General features: G+C 48.5%; 1 protein-coding gene and 1 pseudogene across 6 annotated transcripts in view; both read left to right on the top strand.

The window, feature by feature from the left end:
- Reph (Regulator of eph expression) overlaps positions 1 to 19596 on the top strand; it is a 149391-nt gene that overhangs the window by 49268 nt on the left and 80527 nt on the right. The gene's annotated exons all lie outside the window — the stretch shown is intronic.
- Positions 10450 to 10629, top strand: LOC126533338 (U2 spliceosomal RNA; annotated as a pseudogene).

Below are 19596 nucleotides of genomic sequence, written 5' to 3'. Positions count from 1 at the left end.
GGAAACCACGGGGGAGGAGTGTTTAACGCACGCGCGGCTAGAGCCCATTTCGCTTTTTCCATGCTTTTGCGCAGCCAGCTTCCGCTATTACGAAATACACGTGAATCGTTTATTACAATTTTCATTTTTATTGTAGTCTCTCTCTTCAAGCTCCTCGTCGCCGCTTTAAACACCGGAGGTATGCGGCCGACGCCGCGGTTTCCAAACAAGTACTTCCCGAAGGGCTTTACCTACATTTCTTCGTAATGCCGCGTTGCGCCAAACGTATTTCTGCTTTCTTTTGTCGTTTTTGTTTCTTCTCCTTTGTGAGCCACTGCTTCTAACTTTGAATAGCTTACAGCGGTTATTCAGAGCGAAAGCTTGTGTCGGCGGCCGCGTGATCGGCTCTTCCTTTGCGTATAAGGCACTCGCTTTCCGCGTGCTTGGTTTGGTAGACGTGCCCCGGTTCTTTGTGGGGGAGACTGAGTTAAGCCATCGTGTCCGGTCACTAGCCACGCTCTCTTATTGGTAGGCATGAGTTGGCTTTGTATTTGGCACTTTTTGGTTTCGCTGGTCGGCGACGGCTCTCTGCTGTGCACTGCTGTACTACAACGCTTCCCTTTTCGTAGCACTTGGATAGCGCTGGCCTATCTAAAGTGTTGTGGCTACGTCGTGTCCCGTATGACGGTATTTTAAAAAGAGGAAGCTTGTAATGGGGACTCCTTTAACACCGCTCGACAGCTATATGAGTGGTGGTCGCAGTATAATGGCTTCTTTTATGTGAGAGATTCCTTTTTTTTTCTTTCTGATGTGTTCAGTTTTTTTTTCTTCGTGCGCGAATGCTTTGTGACATTCTTTCAATTCGCAGCAGGTGGCATCGCTGTATAATGTCCATTCGCCGTAATGTTCTTTTTGTTTTTGTACTAGAAATGTACGCCTAAGAAAAGAGGTGCTTTGCCTTCTTTTACCTAGCTCCTTTCCTCGGTTTGTTACCAGCGAAGCGCAATCAACTTTTCATCTCCTTGGTGACGTAATACTTCACCGATTCATTCATTTTCAGCACCTTCGATAGTGGTTGTTAAGAGCTTGGAGTGCAAAGCCGGAAGATTAGTGACTTCATGCCTGTCATCCTCAGTGACCTCTAGCATAGCATTTCTCTGTGGGACAAAACCTGAAAACATGATTTTCTCCGTTTAAGAAAAAAATAAAAAATAAAAATTATTCGTTTTTGCTGTCCAGTGTTATTGCCGCTCACTTTGTACAAAGTTAGGGGGGAACTGTCGAAGTTTAACTACCCCACTTGAACATGTGTTGCTTCTGTCCCTATATGGAACAGGTTCACGGCCGCATTTACTCAGTGAAGGTGACTATATATATATAGTTTGTCTTGATAAAAACGGAAAGAGAGCGCTGTTATCCATCGCAAATACTTACAAGCTAACTTGGGCGAGTAGTCACAAAGCACGTTCGTGCGTTAGTTGTTTGTAATAACAAATTCGGCCAGTCGTGATAAGGAGCGTATTATTAAATGAAATTACGGGCTGTTGTTGAAATGTTCTTACGAAAGAATAAGGCTGTTGTAAATGTGGTCCGGGTTCTTCAGTGGTTTTGTTTTTGCTATGAAACTAAGTGGGCGCACGCCCTGATCACCGCACAGACGCAAGGAATTGCGGTCGTGAAATGCTATACATGAAAACAGTAACGGAGGCGTCGATAAACGGCGAGTGGTGGTAGAGCTCTTTTCGCCGGTTAGATTTCTTCCTACGACTTCGGTTAGGCGTGTTGCTGACACACCTCGGCCATGCGGCGGCGAGTTGGGAGACAGGAAAAAGAACAGCACGAGAACCAAGATAACCGTGGAAGAACCGCATTTCTGTTTTACTTTTGTTTATCATTTGTCGCAACAGACAGCCAGTCTTTGCGTCTCTTCAACTGGCTTTCTTGATACCTCCGATCGAAGTATGAAATAAGGGGGAGAAATAGAGGGAGTCATACCCGAAGTTTCTCCGTCTTTTCTTTTTCTTCTTTTTCTTTTCTGTCTTTCTTTTTTTTTTCTTTTCTTGGTCCTCCATATGCTTTCTTCGACAGTCTGGCTTTTATCTGCGCAGCAGTCGGGGCAATGCCCAATCTTATCGGTTTATTGAAGCCGGGAAACGCTCCCCTTGTTTCTTGTCTTCGCAGCGTTCTTACAGCCGACTCGGCCCCAGGATTCGATTCGTCTTGTGCGGTTTACCTTGTTTTGTGTTGTGTAGCTGTCCGAATCGCCTCCGGATCACTGCGTTTCCTTTCTTGTTTTTTTTTAAGGCAATTGAAATGAAAAGAGAAAAGAGATAGCCTTTATTGTTAGTATCCCTTGCTCCTTATCAGAACCCGCGTGTTGTACTGCGTTTTGCAACCCCTCTGCTGACGTAACTGCCACCACGTCGCCGGTAACTGCCGTCAGCGTCGCCATTGGAAAAGAAAATGTAAGCATGAAAATCAGCCTCCTAAAGCATCATCACTTCAGAGGGAGAGAAAAGGAAGACTGACCTCGCTTTCTGAAATCTGAGAATTTCGCTCCTGTAAAATTCCTCATGTCCATAGGCGCGGACTCTGTTTTGGCCGACCACGCTCCTTTGTTTGTTTGTTTTTTTCCTTCGCGTGCGAGAGCGGGCGCGCAAGTCGACCCGTTTTTACTTCTTTCAAAACATCGAAGACGATAGGCATAGGCGGGGAAACAGCGAAGAAAGTTTTTAAAGTGCGCGGCGATGTGAGTTTGAACACTAGGGGCCAAGCGTTAAAAAAATGCGTTTTTATCCTGCACTCTCTCTCTATACTTTATCCTTCTCAGGTGGGGGGCTTTCCAAGAGGAGCCAGACAATTGTTGTACGCCTTCTTTTAAGCTGCTATTTCTCTCCGCGACTCTATATGCACAAACATAAAATCAGAGGTGTAAAAGAGAGAGAGAATTCTAGAGATTTTGTAGAAAGAAAAGTATACGTTGCAGAACAAAGGCTTAACTGTCAAGAAACTCGGCAGGACTGAATTCTCCTCTGGTGAGGCGGCACGGCGTATAACGGACACGTACGCTTTATTCCATTTCGTCTCTCCTTTTTCTTCTTTTTTTTTTTCAAGCGAAGAAGCTTGTATTGTTACGCTATCGATTTTATTTCTCAATCGTCTGCTTGGCGCCTTCTTCAGTCGCACACCTGCGTTTGCTCTTGCAACCTATCGAACGAAAGAAGCGAGAAGACGAGTGGAGAATACGAGTGGGGCTGAGAGGGAAAGGCGGCTCCCCGTGTGTTGCCGGTGTCGGCGTTTGTTTGAGATCCCACTACCACATTTTCTTCCTGCACACGTCGCTAGCGCCGCCAACATTTGCAGGAACTGTCATAGGAATTTGGAGGGAAAGAGCGTAAGCTGATTGTATAATATGCACCTTTCCTTACTGCCGATTCGGGATGGTCTAAAATAAAATTAGAATCGAACAAAGTGGTAAAAAGCCTTCCTATCCCACTACGTTTCAGAAAGCTGTGTACGAGAGGCTAGAGTCGAAAGACCAAAACCAACTCCAAACGCTAAGACTAAAATCAGATGCGATAAAGGCTGCGCATTTCCGGCGGGAGAACGCGTTGACACAGGGAAAATATTTCTAAGGGAATAGGGAAAGAATTCGGGAATCAAGGCAGAGCCGGTTACAATTTTTGAAGGCCTGATGAAAGGGAGAATTAAAAAAGAGGGAGTGGTTTTTGGCTGTGGGTGGCGTCTGGGACAGGCGCACTTGCGTTCGGAAATGTAAAAGAAATATATATGCGTGCGTTTCGGGAAAGGTGATTCGGAAAAGAAATGTACTGAAGCGCGACGAAGCGTCGCGGAAACGAGGTTTTAGAGACGGGAGCAAGTGAACGGGAAAGCGGGTGCAGGGACGAGAACGGGCGTGTCGAAGCGGCGAAAGTGTCTGTATATATGGTGCGACGGTCTGATGTACGAGCCGCTTCTTTTCGTCGGCCGACTTCAAGAAAAAAAATCGGCACAACTTTTCTGCGTTCGCTTGCTGCAGGTTAATTCGCTGTCTAAGCGTTTCCTTGCAGTTCACTGTCTTTAGTTTCGTTTTGATCTTTCAAGGCGCTTCCTGGTCATCTGTTTGAATTTATTTGTCTTATGTTTGTTCTAAAGGAATCAGGTTGCTTTATCAGATCTGATGATACGACAGGAAGCATGAAAAAAAAGAGCTAATTTGCATTCCATGTTTACGTTTTTACTTCCCGTTGCCATAAAATTGTTCCTGTATATTGCATGGACACTATCCTGGTTTAGAAGCAAAAATATACATAGATGAATGATAGTGAGTAAAGGTTTCAAGTGAAAGATAGGGCCATAGCTTTAATAGAGTAGAGATAAGAGAAGAACAGTGGTGTAAAAAAAGACAAAGAAAAGTTAATACACTGGAGAACAAACAAGGCACGAGGCATGCGTCTGCGTCACACATTCAACGCGTGCGGCATCATGAAGCTGCGCATTGCACCAAAAAAGCATGACTGGCACGAATCCAAACGCGTTTTATTTATCGCTTCTTTGTGCTGTGGCACTTTCCAATGCAGCGCTGTGCGTGCTATACTCCAATATGACGTCAGATGTGATCTACCTGTCCTCAAAGCTATCAAATGACCGACCATTCTTATTTATTCATTTATTTGAATTTCTCTATAGGTTTTTGTGAGGGACATTATTAATGGGGGAGTGCGGGTGGCACGAGACATCCTACACAATTTGTACAATGTAAACATAATATTAAAACAATACATCAACAGTGGATATTATACATATAGGCACATGACTTAATGTAATTAATACAAATAATAATAAATAATCAATACATGGACCATCAATACAGTGTGTGAGAAAGGGTTGTAACACACACGCACACACATCAGAAAGGTCAAGTAGTATTTAAACACATGAGAGTACTGTGTTCAGTAATAGGTAAGTTTGTTAAACGTAATAAAAAGAGCAACGCGAAACATTTCCGGAAAGCGCGTATTTTGGCCTGGGCTGCCCTCCAGGCGCGCTAATTGCTTGTGCTATAGCTCGATCCGTTATGATTCGAGGGCCGTTTTCTCCTCGCCCCCTCCGAAGAATTAAACTACACGACCGTCGTTTCGCATGGTTCGGGGCCCCGTGTGGCTGCTGCGACGGCTCGAGCGAGTCCCCTATGATCGAGAGCGTGAAAAGGCCACTTGCAATCGGAATCGTATTAGGCGCCCATATTTCTTTCCACCGAGCCGGTCCGGCTATTCTTGATCCCCTCGGCAGACGGAAGCGAGTGCAGAGTGTCGTATATAAGCACACGTGGCTAGCAGAATATCCTGGTACGAAGAAGGAAAGTGAAATCGATGGGCAGGAGGCGAATAGAAAAACGAAAACAATAATGAACCCTCTGGTTTAAAAGAAAAGAAAAAGCAGGCTCGTGCTTATTCACAGAACAGTCAATGAAGGCGGATATATCGTACTTTTGGGAAAGGAGGGTGTGCTTTCTTTTTTTTTTGATCCTAGGTAGGAAAGTATAGCATGCATGGCGCGCCAGCAGGGGCCAATCCTGCGAACGGCAGCGCTGATAGAGGCGAGAAAAGGCCCGGAGGCAGCCAGGGCAACAGAATCTGAAATCGATAGTTGCGCAGCACTCGGGTTACAAAATTACATCCCTCGCCTCGACGGATCTGCTGGCCGCGGCGCGCGCTCTCGGCAATTATAAGCCATCATGCTCGCCGCCGCTGCTCGTTTGTGTCCCGAGAGGAGGAAGGCCCCGGGGGAACAAGCCGTATATAGGGTAGGTGGGGTACGGGTCCGATAGGGAGAGGGGAATGTTAGGGAAATTGGGGATAGCACGCGGTGGGGAGAGGCATAGCATGGGAGGGCTGGAGTGTAGGGTCGCCAACGCGCCACCTGGGCTGTGTTGTGTGTTTGGCGAGCACACTGGAGAGTAATGAAGGGGGAACTAGTTAGGAAAAAGTGGCAAGACGTGCTATATAGGCGTGCAGATGGTGCACTTTGGAACATAAATAAAGAAGCAAGGCGTTGGGTTGGTAAACGGTCAACGGGCAAACTGCTCTAAAGGGATAAAAGAGTGAACTGGTAGATACGGCGGATGTATAGGATTAAGCGCTTGAGTACGGCTGATGCGGATGAAAAAATGATCGATAGATAGGGACGTAGGGAGAATCCGCAGGAATCTGATTACTGTGGGTGACCCAACGAGTGGATATATATATATATATATATATAAGGAAGCAGGAACCACATCAACCTGGTTCAGCGATACCAACTGCTGGTTATCGCACACACTAGGGTGAGACACGTGATGATTCAGAGAAAAAGTTGCGCGCACGGGAACAAGTGAGAGGTTAGGTCAGACGTGTGCTGGTCTAGGGAGGTAAAGACACAAATAAACAATTTTAGAAAATAGTTGAGAGCTGGGAAAACCAGACAGAGATGTAGGTTGAGTATGGCCGTAGGATTTGAGGGTACGATGCACACACTATAGCTGAGTGCGCAATTTTCTCATCCCATCGATTTCTTTTTTTCACCCTCCGGTGTACAGGCGCAGGCGGTGGTGGAACACCCGCAGCCGCCGTTTCTCTTTCCTTAGCTATTCTGCCTCGTTGTGTCCTCTCGTCCTTTATTATAACGTCGCAATTATTTATTTCTCAGAAGCGCGCAGTGCCTTTGTTATTCTTTCGCTTCTCCTCTCTTGTCGTTATTCTTTCATCGCTGTTCCCATCGCACCCTTCGCCCTCCTCCCACTGTCCCCGTAGTTTTTGTTTCTCTTAGTATTTGGCCCTCGCCGAGTACTTGTCGCCCTGGAGTTCGTTTTCAGTTCACTTTCCTGTTCCCTCCGTATTTAGCTGCTTTGTCGTGTTTGCTGAACGTGTCAATTTAGTCGATCGTGTGCGAGGTAAAGAACTTCTATTTTTCCTCACTCTTCGCCTCCCTTACCGCCTCCCCCTTACCGCCTCTCTCCATCTTTCTTTGTTGGCCATTTATGCCCTGGAGCCTCAAAAATCGATAAAGCGTTTTCCGTACTATGCGTACTATGTGGCAGTGCGCGAAGCTGTGAACATGCATGTTCCGTACAGCGTACGTATCCGTGGTACTGCCGAACCGTGCGCGGGTCGATGCTTTCGTCGGCAAAACATACTTATAGATACGTCTTACCAGTTACATGCCATGCAGTGCAGCGGATGCTGTGGTGTTGGACTTATGCCTGCCAATCATCAGAATAGTGGCTAGCCGGGCTTATTGGTACGAACACATACTTCACCAACCCGCCGTGGTTGCTCAGTGGCTAGGGTGTTAGGCTGCTGAGCACGAGGTCGCGGGATTGAATCCCGGCCTCGGCGGCCGCATTTCGATGGGGGCGAAATGCGAAAACACCCGTGTACTTAGATTTAGGTGCACGTTAAAGAACCCCAGGTGGTCGAAATTTCCGGAGTCCTCCACTACGGCGTGCCTCATAATCAGAAAGTGGTTTTGGCACGTAAAACCCCATATTTTTTTTTTTAACATACTTCACCAAACAGCGCAACAGCGGGACACAGCAATGTGCCCCTTTTCTGTGTCCCAATTGTGCGCTGTTTGCTGAAGCATGTGTCAGCCAATAAGCAACGAAAGGCTTTACTTGTTCCAGAAAACTGAGAGGAGGGTTCACCCACTGTGCGCTGCTAGTCCTTCCGTGAAGCTTTTCCATGCATTCGACGTTCCGCGGAGAGCGATCTGGGTCTGGTAATGGGGAAGCCCTTCCTCTGGTTGGTTGACGCGACCCGTAGCTCTGGCTCCACTGCACCTAATTGGTGAAAGGGAGTATAGGTCACTCGCTACACTTCAGAGCTATACGGTTATGCCGACAGAGCTATATGGTTATACCGACGCAATAAAAAAGGAAAACCGAGCGAAAGAGAGAGAGAGATAGATGTCTCGCGCTGCTTTGTTATCGGAATTATCGGTTCCTTCGCCGGCATCGCGGCTTCGCTTGCTTCACTCGTCTTATGTGATGAATTGGCGCTGGTTCTTAATTTTTTTATTTGAGACTGTGCTACGACTACAGTTGTCTTCGATTACTGATACACATGCTATAGCGGGTCTGTTGTGCAATCCGTGTGCCTAGAACTAATTTGCCGGGCTGTTCTCCCGTTTCCTTCGCTCGATGTCGGCGCGAGCGTTCGCGCGAAGCACTCGTTCTTTTCAGACGAGCGAGAGAAAGACGGCCTCTGAACTGGGACGAAAGAATTGGATTCGCGCTCGTGGATGAAATAAGAAGAAAGAGAGAGCTCTCGGTCATTTATTGCGCGCTCTGCCGCTGTTGCCACTACTGTAGCCTAATAAAAGGTAAAAAAAAAGAAGAAACTGAACAGGAAAAGAAACGAAATGGTATAAATTTACAAGCCGAGCACTGTCTTCACAGTGTATCTTATCTCATTTCTAGTTCCTCTCCTTTTGGAAAAATTTGATACTCGGAGGCCAGGGGACTCCCGCACTGCGACGACGTGTCTCCTTTTGTGCAGGTACAGCTCGAGCGAAATTGCATAACCGTTCCTAGCCCGCAGGGTCGGGAAGGGTAACTTGAGCTGCTCCTGTCCCTGTGGAAATTAATTAAGCTCGGGGTGGTGTGGCGCCGGGCGCAGCCTTAGTTGAACGGCGCTGCGCTGTTTGAAGAAGCTTCGCGTCTCTCTCTCTTGTCCGCTTTGCGCGTTCGCTCTAAACTTTTGCTTTGGTGAAATCGCTGAGCGTACCGAGTGCGGTTGCCCGTGCGTGTTGTTTCCGCGGGCAGATTGGGCCTTGAAGTTTGATCAATCTCGGAGCGCGAGCTTTTTTTTGCTATTCCTTTAATGGGCCAGACCGCGCAGTTTGATTCTCTGCAGTTGTGTGCCGCCCGCTCGGCCCCTCTCCATTCGCCCTGAAACATCTCTGTCGCGTCTTCTTCATCGCCCCACGTCTCTTTTCGTCTGCGCTAAACGCGTATTGTCCCGGAAGCCGATGAAAAACTGACGAACTATGTCTTCTTCAAGAAGGCTCGTGCTGGGCCCTTTGCTTTTTCAGAATGGCAAAATCGCTGACGAGGTGGAGTCTGAAAGAAAAAAGAAATACTGGGGAGGGAGGGGATCGAACTTTGGTGCGTCGGCACCAACTGTCGTTGGAAGTTTTTTGTTCTCTTATTATTTTTATTTTTCCTTTCGTTTTCAGGAGTCGTGCAACAACGAGAGTACCGAGGTTTCGGCGGCGCTGTGCGACAGGGTATCGAACGAGGCTGATGTACTTGAGAGACAGGAAACTCGCCACGCGAATATTTTCTATTCTGGTGGCTCTGGATTTTGCTCGCACCCGTATTACCGATTCTAAACTTCGTGCTCGGATACATGCGAGGGTTCTCCTCATAATGTCGACGTTCTTTTTTATAAGTTAGCGATACTTATCGCACTTAACATGGGCACGCACGAACAATAAGAAGTATTCAAAGCTCATCGTAATTGTCCACATCGCACAAACGTAAACCAACTTTATGCTTTCCGATAGCTTGGAGGTTTGAACATGCTCTTATGCGAAGCAGCGCTTCCTTGTATTACCCTGTGTCGCTTTTCGTGGCCTCCTTCTGTGTGCTGCGTATTTACTCTGTGTATAAGACAAGATGCACAGTTGTGAACAATGTGAGAGGGAACACTGTATCCTTTTTTTGAGCAACGATTTGTCTTAATACGTAGATTCGAACCTGAGGTGTTAGTAAGCAACAAGTAACTTCGCCTTTTAACATTTAGTATCACTGAACAGTCTTCTTTTATGTCAGTCACTTTATCGTGACAAAAAAAAAAAAAAATGTTCAGTGCCATTCCACTCTGTCAAGGTGGATGACCAGCGAAGCTGTGTCTGTGGGACCCTTAACAGCGAACTGTCTATTGCCGTGCGTGAAACGCCGTATGCAAATAAATGGGAAACGAGGCGCGACTAGTCGCTCCTCCACGATGTTGAGCCTCGAAAGATGACGAGGCTCTGAAGGATATATACATATACCTATGTATTGTTGCAAAACGCGGCAGGGTACCTTTTACTGACGAATCCCGGCGCGTAGAACCGACACGCGCCTCACCGCACTCCGACAGCACAGGCTGCTTCACCGTAGCCATGGCGATCGTGCGTTGGTCGACGTTCCGCAGTGCAGTAATGGTTGTGAGGTCACTTGAAAACCACAAGCAGTCACACACAACGCACGCCACACAAAATTGGTTCCCGACAAACTCCATCTGCAACCTGCGCTGTTGCTCCGGGGAAACGTTCTAAGTTTGCTGGATCAGAGTCACATGGACTGTTAGCATTTCTTTCCGCCTCGCGGTCCTGGCGGGCAGCACGCTTACGGGACTGCCACCACGGGACAGCGTAAGGAAAGTAAAGGAGATATGCAAGCGTTTGGAACGGCGACAAAGAGAGGGCGGTGCGAACGTAAGCATGGCTGACGCGGTTCAAAGTGTAGTATCTGTTCTTATCAGTTTAATATCTGACAGGGGTTGTATTTGGAACTAAGATATTAAACTTATTTTTGCAATTTGGCCGAGTGCTTATTGCCTGCTTCACCTCCGCCGCGGGTCGGCCCGGTATTGCGCTATACTCGGTATCGGCCCACCTATGAGAAGAAATTCTCGATCTACACGGCTCTTGCCGACGGGCGCATTTTTCATGGGAACCTGGCCATATACAGCTTCGCTGTAAAAAGAATAGAAAATTGCGGGGTTTTACGTGACCGAACCGCGGCATGGTTATCAGGCATGCCGTAGTGGTGGCTCCGGATTAATTTTGTCCACCGGGGTATCTTTAACGTGCACCCAACGCGCACAGTACACGGGCTTTCTTGCATTTCGTCCCCATCAAGATGCGCCCGCTGCGGCCGGGATGTGATCGTGCGCCCTCGGGCTTAGCTGCGCAATGCCGTAGCCAATACGCCACCACGGCGGGTGCGGCCAAGTCGCATGAGTATTGCAATTATAATGCATTTATTATGAGTTAGGACTTACCTTGTAGGACGGTGACCCGCGAGTGTGTTATGCTCAAATCATGCGTGCAGGGTGCACCTCAGCGTAGTCGTAATACACGAGACTACATTGCAATGCTACTATTTACGGCAAGGGAGGGAGCTGCCTAGCTGTGCTCATAGGCGAGACCCCAATAGTTGCGTCATCAAGGCGAGGGGGTTTGAGAGGAACGTGTCGGAGCGCTTCGTTAGCGGGTGCGGAGGCGAGAGAGATAACAAAAGACGGATCGAATTCTCACCCTCGGAATGTTGCGGAGGCAACTTAGGGGGAAAATAATAAAGGGATACGGGGGGGGGGGGGGGGGGGGGGGGCATACAAGGAAGAAGTATAAGGACGCCGGATATTATAAGGGAGCGTCGGTAAATGCGGGAGCCCTTCCTCCGCAAGAGCTTTGTGAGTGCGAGCTCCCTTTTCTTTTATCTTGTTTCTTGTTTTGTACTGGAACAAGTCAGCGCAGTTGCGGGCTTCCAGGAGGAGCGTTCGGAGAAAAAAAAAAGGGGGCGGGGGGGGCGGCGTATAGGAAAAAATCGCTGGCGTTTTGCTCGCACAGCAGCGCGGCTTCGCGTGCGTGCCAGCTCGCGTCTTCCGGAGATGCTAATTAACTTGGCAGGCAGGAAGCTGCTTTGACTTTCACGCGCTCCCAGCTTCCTACGCCGCACTTCTAGAGCACCCTTCTGGCTCGACTTCCTAGTTTTCCATTTCATTTTTCTTTTCCCCGAGGAGAGAGGCGGGGGTAGGCGGTCTTTTTTTGTTGGCTCACTTATTCGCCCTTGTCGCTGTGTTTTCCTCGTCCGCTGCGGCCGGGATCGCCCTCCCTATGACAGCTTTGTCGCTGGTTGAGAAATCGGAGACTTGGAATACCGAACCCGAAGCTCTCCGTTTCCGCATGTCGTTTCGCGAGCGTTGAACGTATCTTTGCTTTTAGGTGGCGTTAAGTTACTTTCAGCAGACGTTCCGCCCTCCGCTCCTTTTCTTCCTCTTTTTTTTTTTTTGTAAATAACCTAACGTAATAGGGTTGGTTTATGTCTTTGGTTGACACCGGGGCTACTCGTCGCATCGTAAACAAAACGAAATCCACAAATGATCTGAAAAACCCTGAATACATGATCTGGTTCATTTTACTGAGCTATTCGTAGTTTACAACGTAACGGATATATATATATATATATATATATATATATATATATATAGTGTCGGACGAATTTTATTAGCACCCCTTTGAAATTGGTTATTAAAGGACAGGTGCCACCAATGCTACAAGTCCAACTTAAGCGCCGTCTTACGCGGCTCGATATCTCGGGCGATACAGAAGTATTTACCGCCAACAATAGACTCTCTCCTTCCGCTCTTGTTTTTGACAGTTCGATAGCTGCGCACGTGCGTTCGCATATGTGTGCAGAGATGGGCATGGACGAAAACACATGTCCAGGTGTACTTTTCAGTGCTTCAGAATTCTCGACATAGACGTTCTTCTGAAACCGCTGATGGATGAGTATGCGTCGCACGTGTGTGTCGCGCCTGTACGCCACAAACGACCGTCGATGACCAGACGGTGTCGGCACAGTCATTCTGAGAACCTCCACCACGAAGCTTACCATCGTTGGCGCAGGTTCATTCAACGTTTTGGCTTTCGTCAGTCACGTCAGTAACTCACCCATCCAACCCTGGCCTCGGGTGAGACGCGTGCCACGTGGGCTTCTTCTTCGGCTGTGTGTGTGTGTGTGTGTGTGTGTGTGTGTGTGTGTGTGTGTGTGTGTGTGTGTGTGTGTTCCATAGCGTTGATGCGCAAATATTATTTCCGTTCTTCTGGTTCCGCAGCCCTATAAACGAAAGCGGTAAAAGCAAACTGGAAACAAGGAAAGAACGTTGAAAAGGTTTGCTCCGACTGTGTCGACGCATGTGGTGTGGATACACAAGTAAAGGTCTGTGGAGCGGTGTTCCCATACTCGTAGTGTTCCGATAGCGTATATATATATATTCTGTCTTTTTTATTTTCCCCACGACGTCTGTTTTCACATCGCGCATGATCCGAGCATCCCTCTTCGTAGCTGCGCAACGATGCTTCGCGAGCAGGCATGGTTGAGGGACGGATGTCGTGGCCGCATGTGGCATTTTGTAAGCCCCCTTTGTACCATCTGTGCGCAGCGTTCGAGAGCCCCCATTCCGCTGTAAAACGTTCGCTGTGGTTTTAGTTTTGTGTTCTTTTCTTTGGGGGTGAGGGGAGGGGCGAGCTTTATGTAGTCTGTACATAACGGGACCCTCACCAGGTCTGGCCCTCACCGGATCTGGCATACAGTGCGCGATAACGATCGTGTCCGCAAAGTATTAGATCGCCACGCGCCGCCCAAAGATCTGAAATTTCAAACCGAACGCCGTTTTCCCTTCTCGCGGCCGCCGCGCTCCAAGCCGGAGGATGACGTACACGTGCTAGTGCGCCTACGTACACGTGTTCGCGCTGGGACGTCGCTCGTGGTGACATGTGACTTCGAGAATTATTGAAGCCAGCATCTGTTATTTATGTAATATGTTGCTGGGAAAGACGAATTAAAGCTTAGAGAAATAATAAAACACACAAACCGAATGTCTGCATGTTTTTGTTTTACTTCGCACCGCAACAAGACAGATGTACTTCCGTTTCGTCTGCTTGTTCCCACGTCGTACAGTGGCGCGCGTAGACAATGAAACTATATCATTTTCTACCGTGTTCTAACCCGGGATCATGCTCTGTGATCCGCTTGTGTCTGCCTCACTATTCGTGTAGCACAGACTTATCAGGCGTCCTCGTGCACAGTGCAAAACCGTGTGCAGCGCGAAACGAGAGAATCACAACGGCTCGCGCGCGACGCAGTCAGCGGAAGTGCGCCGTGCCGCGAAGAAGCGATGAGAAAAAAAAATGAAGGCGGGGTCCATGACATATGCGTCAGGCGATCCTCGAGGTCCGGTATAGGAGAACGCAGGTAAGGAATTTCGCTTGCGGATGCTAGACGGGGCGAGTGGGGAGAGTGGCCATGTTTGCGGTGAAGCTCGCCTCCTGAAATCATAGGTTCCCGACACAGAAACATTTCTATCTCGCCTACCAATGAGCCCACTTGAAAAATTCTTACGGCAGAACGTTCCCTAGAGGACGCGTAACAACTTCCAGCGTGTAACCGAAATTTGGTGTGGGGCCTGGTGAGGGGCACTTTAATGAATTTACGTTGCCCTTCATCGGCGCTCTCTGCTTCCGTTGTCGTTTATTAACTGCGACGAAATAGGAAGTTTCCTCCTACCACTCTGTCGTCGCTTGTCGTCGTCGTCGTCGTTAATGTTGCTGTGTTACTTTATTTAAAATGTAGAAAATTCGGAAGGCCGGCTTCATTATGGTTGGAATCATCCCGGAATAATACACTCGGGATGAATAACGCGATAAAACAGCACTTAAGGACGAACACAAAGAAAAAACAAGAAACATTCGATGTCAAAACAAAAGGTGTCGCAGAGGAGGCACAGCCTGCCGCGGTGGAGTGGTGGCTTAGGTGTCGCGCTGCTTAAGGCTGAGGGCGCGGGATCCAGTGCTCCCGTCTGCGGTGGCCGCATTTCGATGTGGCCACCGCAATATATGTATATATATATATATATATATATATATATATATATATATATGGGGGGGGGGAGAGTAACAGTTAGCTCTGAATACAGCATGATAACCGTTTTGATTCTAGACACTCGGAAGACGGAAATCCTGTAGTCATTGTGTGCTTCTAAAACGCGCGTTGCCCCTATAGGCGCCTTGGCTCAGCGCTTTGATGGTGGGGCTATCGTCTCCTTCCTGGCAATTTCGAACCCCGCACGTGGCTAAGGTCTCATTACTCGGGTTAGAAATAGCGCCCGCACCGTGGTATCACGATACGCCTCCTCCTCCTCATCACCGAGTCGTGCACTTGGAATAGAATAAATCAATGCTTTCCAGCGCCATTTGTGTCGGGGCGTGTCGGCGGTAGGGGCACGCAGGCACTAGGGTTCCTGCCGCCAGTGTGCTGGTCGTCTTCCTTCCTTTCTTTATTTTCCAATTCGCAGGCCTTTTTATACCGTCGTGTGGTGGCCGCTGAGTGGCTCTGTCGTCCTGCTTGCTGGGCGTGCGTTTGCGAGCACGTGCGTTTAACACACTGGTCGCAGGTTTGACTCCCGGTATTGGCGGCCGTATTGCGAAAGCGCCGGAGTGCAAGAGCGCTCTTCTGCTGAACTAAAGAGCCCCGGATTGTCGAAATGAGGTTTCTTGCGTTTCTTTTTTATTTCGGTATTTCTTACGGTTTCTCACGGCATTTCTTGTTATTTCGTCATCTCTTTATTTCATTTTGTTTTGTTTTTGGTATACTTCATGCCTGCCTGCCACTTTTTTTTAAATGAGGAAATAAATGCTTTACGACTCGTGGAAGGAAAACATTGTGAACAAACACGTCTTGCAGTTAACTTCTTTCACTCGATTACGGCGGTCTTAAACCCGGAGATATGTAACCTGTACATACGAACGCGCGTGCTCGTTCAGCTCGCGCTATCCTAATGATAGCTCCACCGCGCATTCTATGTTGCAGAGTCGTTACTTCGCGTGTGCTCAGAATTGGGTTCTGTCAGTAATGGGTCCCAGTCTTCTCCCTCTCTTCACCTCGATCCTAACTATATACTGCAGCTTACACGAACACTCGGATGCGTTCTGGTTTGCTATAATTGTTTTTTTTTTCTAGCCCGCGTGTTTAAACTCGTACGCGAGCACCTCCCTTACCCTAATGGGAGAATAGAGATGGTCGTTGGCCATCAAGTCTGGCGCGTGCGCCGTCGAGATTTTTTTCCCTTTCTTTCAAATGACCCATGGACTGTGGTCATCAGTTCAGGGTCAGTTGTGTCGTCTATTCTTTGCATCGTATCCTGTATATTTGCCACGTTGCTTTTGCTTACACGCCGAGCTCAGGTCGCGGGCGCTTGCTCATTTGCAGTCGTTACACATAGAGGTCGCCACCAGCTTCCTTCCCTCCCTCGCTTGCTTTTTGTCCTGGAGCTTTTCGCCCGCATTTGTAGTAGTTGTCGATGTCCACTGCTGCCATGGGACTGTTCATTATGGGTAGTTAGAGAACCACCTTTAACCTGATCCGTGCGTCGCCTAAGTTTAGTACACGCCTGAGGTTAGTGGCCGGTAACTACCGTGTTTTTCTAGACTGGTCGGCTGTGCTTTTTGATTTAGTGAGTAATGCCGCGCTCGAGCGTGGCAATCTCTTTCCCTGACCGTTTTTTCCCCTTCCGAGCATCCTCGCCGATCTGTAGTGTCATTAAGGTGGCGAGATCCGTTTCCTACTGTGTTATTGCGCAAGTTCGCAAACATCGGTGCGGTTTTTGACCTCGCCTGTGCTCGGCAAGTTGCAGCGTGCAATGAACCAAAAGTACGTTCGCGACCTGAGCCGATATGTTTAATGTTGAATTCCAATGGTAGATCGCGAGCGTTTGGCCGGATCGCGTCGGAGCGCGTCGCTCCGACTGAGATCGCTCTCATGTGCGCACACCATATCTGCGAAGGGAATGCGTGCGCTCCCGCGGGGGCACTTAGTACAGGAAAATCAAGTAAGAGGGCGCTAGAATAGAGAAAGGAACAAGTGCTTGGAAGCGCAACCCACCACCCCATTTCACTGTCCGTGTCAGAAGAATCATCACTCGACTTGGAAATTGTACTGTCTGGTCTGGTCGGAGCTGTCTAGGAGCGCGAACAACATCGCACGGCGCGAAGCGGCGTCCACGTCTTCCATGTCGTCCATAGCTACCCACGACCGGAAACAGGCGACCGTGACAGGAAGCAGAGGCGGGTAAAGGAAATACGTCACGAGGACTTCCGGTCAACTCTGCCGATTTCGGCGGAGCAAATATTTTTGCTCCACGGAGCAATCCGGGATCAGCGGCTGGTCCCAATCTGCCATTGGAACACACAGCTCACGCTCCCATTCTGCCATTGGAATAGGATTGCTCCATACAGAGCAGAAAAATTTGATCTGGATCTGCCATTGGAATTCAACATAAGTTGCGATTATCACTATCCCAGAGGGAAAACATTTGCCGAGCATGTGACATGCGTAATAGCGGCAGTTAAATCTGCTTCTGTTTCAATAACGAAAATCTTTAAAGAAGTGTGTCGTGGAAAACTGCTTGACGGGGCTAAAGCGCAGCCCGTTGTGTGTTCCACCAATATGCCGTATCGCGATCGCAAGGCTCTCTTCTATAGACGGTAGAGTTTGTAAAGACGCGGGGCTTTGGTTATGAGGCATTGCTGTCTGCACGAGGGATTTGGCTGCAGAAGTGGCGCTTCTCAACGGGTGTGACCGAAGACACCAACCAGATGTTGCCCCGGGCTCGCAGATGTAGGAATTCTGTCTGCATGGAAGGCGTTGGTTTGGAGCCACGGGACGAATACGGAAAAATTAAAGGGGATAGCGTTGACTGCTGTTGGGTAAAATTAGGACAGACCACACTTTCTTTCTTTTTTTCAATTTCGCGTTGAAACTCCAGCGCTGTTGCGTTGGTGCGACGTCACTGATTTCAAAGTATGTGCTCGTATTTCGGCAGTTTTAGTGCAGGAAGAGTTCTCGAAACTCGCTACAAGTTAATTCTTTGATTTTTTTTAGAGTGTAATGTATTCGTTCGTTTACCGATAAATAGGTGTTAGACCGGTCTAGACACTGTCGAAATTCGTGACTCCACGGCGAGCTTTTGCGGCATTTTTGGGGTGGCGTGGCCAGCGCTTTCTGCATCCTTGCTGATCTTATCGAGCCTCCTCTCGCGGTAAGTGTGGCCACCTTGTGTCGAGACGGAACTTTTTTTTCGTTCTGGTATTCGTACCGGTTCAGCGAGAAAGTTGACTTAGCAGGACTTTAGTGCGAGTTGGTTGGTTCATGATCTTGAAGCAAACTTTGACCAGAGCGAAGAAAACGAGACGAAAGACGAGAAACACGAAGAAACACAGGCAAGCGCTGACTTCCAACTATTTATTTTGAGCGTCCAAGCAATATTTATACCTTAACTTCAATAAAAATTCGTGGAATACTTAACATTCATACAAGTAAAAATAAACAAAATAAACAGCTGGAAGTCGGCGCTCTTCTGTGTTTCTTCGTGTTCCTCGTCTTTCGTTTCGTTTTGTTCGCGCTGGTCAAAGTTTGCTTCAAGAAAAGGGTGAGCTCCGTAGAAAAGCAAACAAGAAAAACGAAGAAAAAAATAACGTTTCAGGCATGTGTGAATCGGTTTTTGCTCGTTCTGTTAAGCCGAGGATAGTTACCGGAAAACAGTGGAAGTTTATTTTGTTCAAAGACTTGAAGGTGCGTCTAAACTGAACGCGTGCCGTTTTTCTGGCCGGGAGTAGTTAAAAAAATCGCAAGCCTCAATGTGTCATTGTTATCGCACCTACGTCTGTTTATCTATCTGCCAGTGTGATCAAGATCAGCGAGGAAGGGCTTCTTCATTGCAGTGATAGTGTAGCATGTAGGTCTCCGTACAGCGGGTAACTATTCGGCGGTTACCGATTTCAGACGCACGGTGCAGAAGTTGCATCTTTTGGAAACAATGTAGATCCTTGGGATGTACTGGCGAGCACGCCGCTGTCATTCGACTTGTGCGCGGCGTCCTCTTTTTGTCGCGGGCCTGTCGGGCCAGTAGTTTAGCGGAGGAGCTCGCTCACCGAAAGAAGAGTAACCAGGTGGGAAGAGCGGGATAGACGGGGAGGGTTGAAGGAAGGTGCAATTGTGCACTGAGAAGCCGTTCGCACTTATAAGTTATACGGCGACTCTCTCGCTCGCATGCCTCGCGGGCCCGTCCGAAATAGACTGACGTGTTGCGGCCCGGTTCTGTCGATCGTAATTTCCCGTCCGCCCCGCGCTCTTGCTGCGGTCGGGTATTGTCTGTGGGTGGGTTTGCGAAGAAGGGGGGCGATGTTTTGCTGTCTATAGCGTGGGGCACTGTTTATGTGTCGTGCTCGCTGTGGGAATTCCCAGTGAAAAGAAATAAAGCATGAATGAAGGCTGACAAGGCGTGCGATTATAATAAGCGCTGTTTCGGCAATATAATGAGAGTGGTCGGGGAAAAATGAAAGTATTTGGCATAGGGGAAGAAAGCACCGGACGGGAAAAGGGTCGCTCACCGAATGATGCGCGCGCTCTTCTCTGCGCGTAGCTTTGTTCTAGTTCTTCGGCGCGACGGCGCCGTGCCGTCGATCTGTTATCTGCGGCAGCGTTGGCGCCTGTGGTCGTTGTTGCGGGAGGAGGGTTCGCGAAAACCAGCAAACTTCGTACAGGGCAGCCCCACCTCCCCTCCTTATTCGCTAACCTGCCACCGTCTTTCCTATGCAATCCGCTCATCTTTCCTAAGCGAGATGCGGGAGCTGTCGCTTTCATATCCTATTGTTCGTGCATCCATCCTTGCCTCGCAACGTCTACTCATGCTTCTGTCCGGCGACTGACGTTTTTGATGAGCGAAATAGGGCCGCGTGCGTTCTCGCGGCTTATCGGGTTTTCGCCGATATTGAAACGAAGAGAAAATAAAACAAAAGAAAATCGTG

This window comes from Dermacentor andersoni, chromosome 7, assembly GCF_023375885.2.
Source record: "Dermacentor andersoni chromosome 7, qqDerAnde1_hic_scaffold, whole genome shotgun sequence".
In the NCBI taxonomy this organism is placed as follows: Eukaryota; Metazoa; Arthropoda; class Arachnida; order Ixodida; family Ixodidae; genus Dermacentor; species Dermacentor andersoni.
Note: the sequence above shows the minus strand (reverse complement) of the source record. Positions and strands in the feature narration are given on the sequence as shown.